Genomic DNA, 9967 nt, shown 5'->3' with positions numbered 1-9967 from the left:
TGTCTTTATGTTTTAATTTTAATATTTTTGATCCCTTTTTTACGGGTCTTATAATATAATATAATTTTCATATGTTTCTTTTGTTGTCAATGGTATTTTTAATATATATAATATTATTGATTCTTTATATAATATTTCAACTTCAGCGTATTCTATCGCTTCTTCGTATGATGCAAAGGCATACTTTCTTCTTTCATTTTTCTTATAGCTATTTCAATTTCAATTTTATTCAACAGCATTGAATTTATTATTTAGTTTTTTGCCCATTGTAAGGCATACTTGACATTCATAAGATTTTCTTTTATCAATCTTACTCTATTTTGCAGATTTATTGCAATTTCATTTTCAATATATTCATTTGTCTTAGTGCTATTTGTCAATTCATTAATTATTTTTGTTAAGTTATTCATTCTCTCGTTCAGAATATTACTTATTATTACTTGTTTATTATTATTATTATTCAGTTCATTAGTATTATTTCCTAGCATTTCGAAATCATCATGGTCGGGAGAACCAGCGGTGTACTTCCATGCTGTTCCAATTAGATTTATTGATCTTCTATTTTTTATTTGATTTAGGGGTTTGATACTATGAAGGATTTCTGAGGTTTGGGAAATTTCATGTGTTGGTATGGGATAAAATAGGTTACTAGGAGGAATGTGCCTGTCTGTATAACTCTGTACGTCGTGTGGAAATGTTTCGTCATCTATTGCTTCTTGTCTATCCTTTTCTAATAAAATTGGGTTACTGCTAACTCTTCTACTAAAAAATACTTCGATAGGTTTTTATCTGTTGTCGGATGTATTGTGAAATTATATTCTTTAACACGTTCCCTGTCCGCTGAGCCACATATGGTTCAGGAAATGGGCGCCTGATAAGACTGATACGTTCCTGAGCTATATGTGCGTCAGGGGGTATATGGAACTCCTAAAGCAAATTATTCGACTGGACGTAACGGAACTGTACAGTTTCTGCACTGGACGTGCTGGTACGATAATAAAGTATAAACAAATTATTCAAAAAACAATGTTGGACTTGTCGGTAAATTTTGCATTTCTGTATTGGCACGTTCCCTGTTAACTGACCTTTCTAATAATTCTTCGAAAGATCGGTGGTTGTTTTTCGTTTTAAGGCAACGCATTATTTCTTGGAGAGTAGAATGAAAACGTTTCACTTGGCCGTTTACGCAGCTAGTGTACGAGGGTGTGCGAAAGATTTCAATACCGAATTCGTTTTCTATCATGAAATATATTGAAGCTGAATTAAATGCTTTTTCATTATCTATAATTATTTGTTCGAGCATTAGGGCAAAAAGTATGTCTCTTAAAGTTTGTCTAATATCTTCAGCTGCTCTGGACTTTATGGTTTTTACAATGGCAAATTTTGAGAATTTATCTATTGCTGTTAACATCATTTTTTTATCTGTAAGAAATACAATATATCCATGTGAATCATTGAACCATGTCCTGGATGTTGTGGGATAGGGGTATGATGAATTTGCGGTTTTGACGGATGACGGTCGTATTTATTTTCTTTACAAACTGTGCATAATTTTATGATTCTATTTATTTTTTTAGTCATGTTAGGGAAATAGTATTTTTCTATTATCTGTTTCTTGTTTTGGCGGATATTTCTATGGGCTCGTGAATGTGTTTGAATAATTATTTCTTCCTGTCGTTGTTCGTTGGAGACGTCTTCTACTCCTATTTGTGTAAATTTTATCTTATGTGTGTTGAAATGAGTTGAGTATATCTCCTGAATCAGTCCCATAGTTCGTTCGGCAGTTTTAATGCAGTTTATTACGGATGGGTTTAAATATCGTTTCAAAAGTTGTGTTAGTTTTTCAGTATCATAGAAAGGTTCTGTAATTATATGTCTATGCTAAGTGGGAAATACTATTTTGAATTGGTAGGTAGAGGTATCCTGTATGTTAAGAAAAATTTGATTTTTGAATGCATTTATTGGTGCGTCAATGCTATAGATTAGGTTGTGTGAAGAGCTTTCATCGCTATGTTCAGTTGTTGTCAACGAATATATCTGTTGTTGTGGTGTTCTGGATAAAGCGTCTGCAGCGACGTTAGCCTTAACGGGTTTAGAGTGTAATTTATAATTATATTCTTCAAGAATAGCTTTCCAGCGTTTCATTTTACTATTGCTATTTTTATTACTCAATGCGTAAGTCAGGTGTTGATGATCAGTATAAATATAATATTAACTTTAGATGTTCCGTAAAGAAAATTTCGGAGGGATTTAATTGCCCAAATGATTGCTAACATTTCCTTTTCGTTTGTAGCATAGTTTTATTCTGTTTTATTTAGCGTTCGAGATACGAACGTTATGGGTTTGTCATCTTGTGACAACACTGCTCCGATAGCGAAGTTGGAAGCATCGGTTGTGAGTGCGAACTCTTTTTCGAAGTTTGGATAAGCAAGCAACAAATCGTCTGACGCCAGAGTTGCCTTTATTTTATTGAAAGCTTCGATAGCTTCCGAGCTCAATTTCATTATTTTTTTGTGGGACAAATTTTTCGATAATCGTCCTTCCTTCCCCCGTAAAGGGGATATCAGGGGTTTAGCTAGCTTTGCGTAGTCACGAACAAAGCGACGATAATAACCTGAAAGCCCTAGGAAAGAGCGAAGCTCTTTTAATGTGTTAGGGTAATGGACTTTTGAAATGGCGTCAACCTTAGCTGGGTTTGTTTTAATTCCGTCGGCTGAAATTATAAATCCCAAGAATACTACAGAGGTTTTAAAAAAATGTGCACTTATCAAGTTGGACTTTCATATTTGCTTCTACTAATGTTTTGAAAATCATCTCTATGTGCTTAATATGTTCGACTTCTGTTTTACTGAAAATAATAATGTCGTCGATATACACATGGCAGATTTTGCCAATATGACTGCGTAAAATGTCGTCGAGAACTCTTTGGAAAATTGAGGGTGCGTTCTTTAGACCGAATGGTAGTCTTGTAAACTCGTATTTTCCATTGTTTGTAGAAAACGCTGTTTTTTCAATATCAGATTCTTTTAACGGGATCTGATGAAATCCGCTTTTAGATCCAGCTCGGAAAATAATTGATTTTTCCCTAGTTATGCAAGGACTTCATTGATATCTGGGATAGGATATCGTTCAGCAATGGTGAATTCGTTCAACTTCCGATAGTCGACCACCACTCTGTATTGCTTATTGCCAGAGGAGTCGGCTTTCTTGGGTACAATCCAAACAGGTGAATTATAGGGAGACCTAGATGGTCGAATTATTCTGTCCTTGAGCATGGATTCAATTTGTTTCTCTACCTCTGATTTTAGAGACATTGGATATGGGTAATATCTGGTGTATACTGGTGTATCTGTGTGGGTGCGAATTTCGCCAATTACTCTTGTCGTGTTAGTAAGTTTCCTATTTGGTTCTGTAAAAAGTTTTGAGGAATTATCTAATAAATTTTGAATATTGAATTTTTGTTTTTCCGTCATGTGTTCATTTCTTATGTTTATATACGGATTTAGAACCTAATTGTTTTATTTTTATATTTATGTTGGTTCCTACAGACATGTAATTGTCTCTGGTGTGAATAACGGCATTTAGTGTTTTAAGACTTTGGTTTCCTATTATTCCATGAAAAAATTTAAGAGTGGGTAGTATATATAACTTAAGATTTGTATTATGGAGATTAAAAAGATTAATGAAAGTGTGTTCGCTGATTTTCACGTCTCCAGCTATTGATTTAGCATAGAAACAATGTTCGTTTGGTATAGGGTTTTTTACTAAACTTGGCTGAATATAGTTTTGAGTGGAACCGGTGCCGATTTTTTTCATGGAATAATAGGAAACCAAAGTCTTAAAACACTAAATGCCGTTATTCACACCAGAGACAATTACATGTCTGTAGGAACCAACATAAATATAAAAATAAAACAATTAGGTTCTAAATCCGTATATAAACATAAGAAATGAACACATGACGGAAAAACAAAAATTCAATATTCAAAATTTATTAGATAATTCCTCAAAACTTTTTACAGAACCAAATAGGAAACTTACTAACACGACAAGAGTAATTGGCGAAATTCGCACCCACACAGATACACCAGTATACACCAGATATTACCCATATCCAATGTCTCTAAAATCAGAGGTAGAGAAACAAATTGAATCCATGCTCAAGGACAGAATAATTCGACCATCTAGGTCTCCCTACAATTCACCTGTTTGGATTGTACCCAAGAAAGCCGACTCCTCTGGCAATAAGCAATACAGAGTGGTGGTCGACTATCGGAAGTTGAACGAATTCACCATTGCTGAACGATATCCTATCCCAGATATCAATGAAGTCCTTGCATAACTAGGGAAAAATCAATTATTTTCCGAGCTGGATCTAAAAGCGGATTTCATCAGATCCCGTTAAAAGAATCTGATATTGAAAAAACAGCGTTTTCTACAAACAATGGAAAATACGAGTTTACAAGACTACCATTCGGTCTAAAGAACGCACCCTCAATTTTCCAAAGAGTTCTCGACGACATTTTACGCAGTCATATTGGCAAAATCTGCCATGTGTATATCGACGACATTATTATTTTCAGTAAAACAGAAGTCGAACATATTAAGCACATAGAGATGATTTTCAAAACATTAGTAGAAGCAAATATGAAAGTCCAACTTGATAAGTGCACATTTTTTTAAAACCTCTGTAGTATTCTTGGGATTTATAATTTCAGCCGACGGAATTAAAACAAACCCAGCTAAGGTTGACGCCATTTCAAAAGTCCATTACCCTAACACATTAAAAGAGCTTCGCTCTTTCCTAGGGCTTTCAGGTTATTATCGTCGCTTTGTTCGTGACTACGCAAAGCTAGCTAAACCCCTGATATCCCCTTTACGGGGGAAGGAAGGACGATTATCGAAAAATTTGTCCCACAAAAAAATAATGAAATTGAGCTCGGAAGCTATCGAAGCTTTCAATAAAATAAAGGCAACTCTGGCGTCAGACGATTTGTTGCTTGCTTATCCAAACTTCGAAAAAGAGTTCGCACTCACAACCGATGCTTCCAACTTCGCTATCGGAGCAGTGTTGTCACAAGATGACAAACCCATAACGTTCGTATCTCGAACGCTAAATAAAACAGAATAAAACTATGCTACAAACGAAAAGGAAATGTTAGCAATCATTTGGGCAATTAAATCCCTCCGAAATTTTCTTTACGGAACATCTAAAGTTAATATTATATTTATACTGATCATCAACACCTGACTTACGCATTGAGTAATAAAAATAGCAATAGTAAAATGAAACGCTGGAAAGCTATTCTTGAAGAATATAATTATAAATTACACTCTAAACCCGTTAAGGCTAACGTCGCTGCAGACGCTTTATCCAGAACACCACAACAACAGATATATTCGTTGACAACAACTGAACATAGCGATGAAAGCTCTTCACACAACCTAATCTATAGCATTGACGCACCAATAAATGCATTCAAAAATCAAATTTTTCTTAACATACAGGATACCTCTACCTACCAATTCAAAATAGTATTTCCCACTTAGCATAGACATATAATTACAGAACCTTTCTATGATACTGAAAAACTAACACAACTTTTGAAACGATATTTAAACCCATCCGTAATAAACTGCATTAAAACTGCCGAACGAACTATGGGACTGATTCAGGAGATATACTCAACTCATTTCAACACACATAAGATAAAATTTACACAAATAGAAGTAGAAGACGTCTCCAACGAACAACGACAGGAAGAAATAATTATTCAAACACATTCACGAGCCCATAGAAATATCCGCCAAAACAAGAAACAGATAATAGAAAAATACTATTTCCCTAACATGACTAAAAAAATAAATAGAATCATAAAATTATGCACAGTTTGTAAAGAAAATAAATACGACCGTCATCCGTCAAAACCGCAAATTCATCATACCCCTATCCCACAACATCCAGGACATGGTTCAATGATTCACATGGATATATTGTATTTCTTACAGATAAAAAAATGATGTTAACAGCAATAGATAAATTCTCAAAATTTGCCATTGTAAAAACCATAAAGTCCAGAGCAGCTGAAGATATTAGACAAACTTTAAGAGATATACTTTTTGCCCTAATGCTCGAACAAATAATTATAGATAATGAAAAAGCATTTAATTCAGCTTCAATATATTTCATGATAGAAAACGAATTCGGTATTGAAATCTTTCGCACACCCTCGTACACTAGCTGCGTAAACGGCCAAGTGAAACGTTTTCATTCTACTCTCCAAGAAATAATGCGTTGCCTTAAAACGAAAAACAACCACCGATCTTTCGAAGAATTATTAGAAAGGTCAGTTAACAGGGAACGTGCCAATACAGAAATGCAAAATTTACCGACAAGTCCAACATTGTTTTTTGAATAATTTGTTTATACTTTATTATCGTACCAGCACGTCCAGTGCAGAAACTGTACAGTTCCGTTACGTCCAGTCGAATAATTTGCTTTAGGAGTTCCATATACCCCCTGACGCACATATAGCTCAGGAACGTATCAGTCTTATCAGGCGCCCATTTCCTGAACCATATGTGGCTCAGCGGACAGGGAACGTGTTAAAGAATATAATTTCACAATACATCCGACAACAGATAAAAACCTATCGAAGTATTTTTTAGTAGAAGAGTTAGCAGTAACCCAATTTTATTAGAAAAGGATAGACAAGAAGCAATAGATGACGAAACATTTCCACACGACGTACAGAGTTATACAGACAGGCACATTCCTCCTAGTAACCTATTTTATCCCATACCAACACATGAAATTTCCCAAACCTCAGAAATCCTTCATAGTATCAAACCCCTAAATCAAATAAAAAATAGAAGATCAATAAATCTAATTGGAACAGCATGGAAGTACACCGCTGGTTCTCCCGACCATGATGATTTCGAAATGCTAGGAAATAATACTAATGAACTGAATAATAATAATAATAAACAAGTAATAATAAGTAATATTCTGAACGAGAGAATGAATAACTTAACAAAAATAATTAATGAATTGACAAATAGCACTAAGACAAATGAATATATTGAAAATGAAATTGCAATAAATCTGCAAAATAGAGTAAGATTGATAAAAGAAAATCTTATGAATGTCAAGTATGCCTTACAATGGGCAAAAAACTAAATAATAAATTCAATGCTGTTGAATAAAATTGAAATTGAAATAGCTATAAGAAAAATGAAAGAAGAAAGTATGCCTTTGCATCATACGAAGAAGCGATAGAATACGCTGAAGTTGAAATATTATATAAAGAATCAATAATATTATATATATTAAAAATACCATTGACAACAAAAGAAACATATGAAAATTATATTATATTATAAGACCCGTAAAAAAGGGATCAAAAATATTAAAATTAAAACATAAAGACATTTTTAAAAATAATAACGAAATATATGGAATAACAAATGAATGTAATAGATATAAGAATTTAAAAATTTGTAATCAGGATAATGTAGTAAATTTAAGGAATGATACATGCATACCAAACATACTAAAAAGCCTTGAGTCAGACTGCACATACAGCAACAATCGTAATATACAACTCGTAAAAGAAATACAACCGGGAATGATCCTTTTAAACGATTTTAACGGAACAATAAAAGTCGACACTTCAGACCACAACTTCGTCGGCACATTCGTAATCAAAGTCATTAACACTTCAGTCATCGTAAACGATAAAATCTTCAGAAGTCTACAGGCACCCCTACTGACAGTTATATCAGCATCGTTACAGCTAACACCAATAGAGAACAAATGGGAAAATGTATTAACCCTTCAAAATCTAAACGAGCTTCACATTAACAACACTCATCAAATTCACTTATTAAAAATAGGCACCGTTGCGAGCGGAACATCGTTAATATTGATAATCGTGATATCCGTCATGATAGTTCTCCTGATACGTCATCGTAGATCTGCAAAGAAATTAATCATGATGAACAACACCATTGAACCAGGAACGAATTCTATGGTATCGAATACTCTGCCAGCTATTCCACCGTGTACCTACATCCATACAAAGTTCAATGATCTACCGTACTTTTGATCGATTGAGGACAATCGAATTTAAGCGTGGAGGAGTTAACACCAGTCGCGTTGCGACACCTTATACTTGCTGATACGGTCAAATTAGCCAAAATGCACAAATATGCTGACCAAACTGTCTGCGCAACTACCGGTGATGATTCCCACGAGACGCGGTCACGCGGCAAAGCAGATGACAAGGCACTTAATAATACGCATATTTTGAATATTTAAGTCAGTCCTAGTTGTAATGAGCTAGAGTTAAGTAGTTATAATGAGCTAGAGTTAAGTTTAAATTAAAATAAAGAAGTCCGGAGCTCGCTCCGGCAACGTTTTTAAAAACAATTTTCAACCAATGAAAATTTAATTTACATATACATATGTATATAATTGATCAAATCAAAGAATTCTTTATCGAAAGCGCTTCATTACCAGGCACACAGGAAACAATGCTTATTAGTATACACATATCATACAAATACATGTACATACAACCGCACACACGGGCCACTCACTTTATTCCTGTAAATGCGTATGTCGTCCAAAGCTAAAATTCTATGCCTAGCGACTAGAAGAACAAAATGCATTAATAGGCGCAGCCGTAGCGGCCATCATTCAAGTTGCCATAGCGCTGAACAGTCTGAAATAGTCGCGGCGGCGCCGAACAGTTTCAACTATTGTACTGTACAACATAAACTCATCATCAAACAATTCATTGATAAATTTGAGCTCCTAGTTCTAAGAGCAAGTACTTTCATTCATAAAACGAGCCACCCATATGTCAATTTTCTCGACCATTCGAAAATAGTCAATATTGGATCATTACTTGTACAAATATTTGCCAATATTTGGTAAATCTTGAATTTTTGTCAAGTCGAGTGCCCGCGGCTCCGTTCATATGTAGGCATCAACCTATGTATGTAAATATGTCGTTCTAAATGCTTGACAACCGCAGCTGCTGTGCGTAATGTGCGCGCATGAGCATACAGTAACTTGCAGAAACAACATAAGTAGCTTATAGAAAAGTTCTGTGTCGGACATTTCAATACTAGAAGTAAATTTCGAAACAATTATTTTATGTTCTCTGATAGTAGGTAAATAGTTAATTGGTATCATATATTACTTATGTATGCAGTTCTTCAATTGATAAAAAATACACAAAAACATATGCATATAAAGGGTGATTTTTAGCTATTATCTTTTTAAACAGTTAGGTTAAACACCTGAAGCACGTTTCGTGTTTTGTTTCACTGTCAAACGTCTTCAGTTTGGTATATAATTTTACCATGAATCGTCTTACAAACGAACAACGCTTGCAAATCATTGAAATTTATTATAAAAATGCGTGTTCTGTTCAGAAAGTTTAAGAACCACTTTTTTATCGAAAAGTTGTGTTCAGCGACGAAGCTCATTTTTGTATCAATGCGTACGTAATATAAATAAGCATAATTTTCGATTTTGGAGTGAAGATCAGCCAGAGGAGTTGCAAGGGCTACCAATGTATCCAGAAAAAGTCACAGTTTTGTGCGGTTTATGGGCTGGAGGTATCATTGGTAACGTAAGGTAACGTAACTGTGAATGGTGAGCGCTACCGTGAAATGATATCGAACTTTTTTTTGCCCAAAATGCAAGAGCTTGACTTGCATGACATGGAGTTTCAGCAAGACGGTGCCACATGCCACACAGCAAGCGTAACAATGGACTTGTTGAGAGGCGAGTTCGGTGAACATTTTATTTCACGTTCGGGACCTGTCAATTGGCCACCCAGATCGTCCGATATAACGCCTTTAGATTATTTGTTGTGGGACTATGTAAAAGCTCATGTCTATTCAGACAAGCCTGCTACAATTAATGCATTGGAAGACAACATTAAAGCATTTA

Source organism: Anastrepha ludens, chromosome X (assembly GCF_028408465.1).
Source record: "Anastrepha ludens isolate Willacy chromosome X, idAnaLude1.1, whole genome shotgun sequence".
Classification (NCBI taxonomy): domain Eukaryota; kingdom Metazoa; phylum Arthropoda; class Insecta; order Diptera; family Tephritidae; genus Anastrepha; species Anastrepha ludens.
This window is presented reverse-complemented; position numbering follows the sequence as displayed.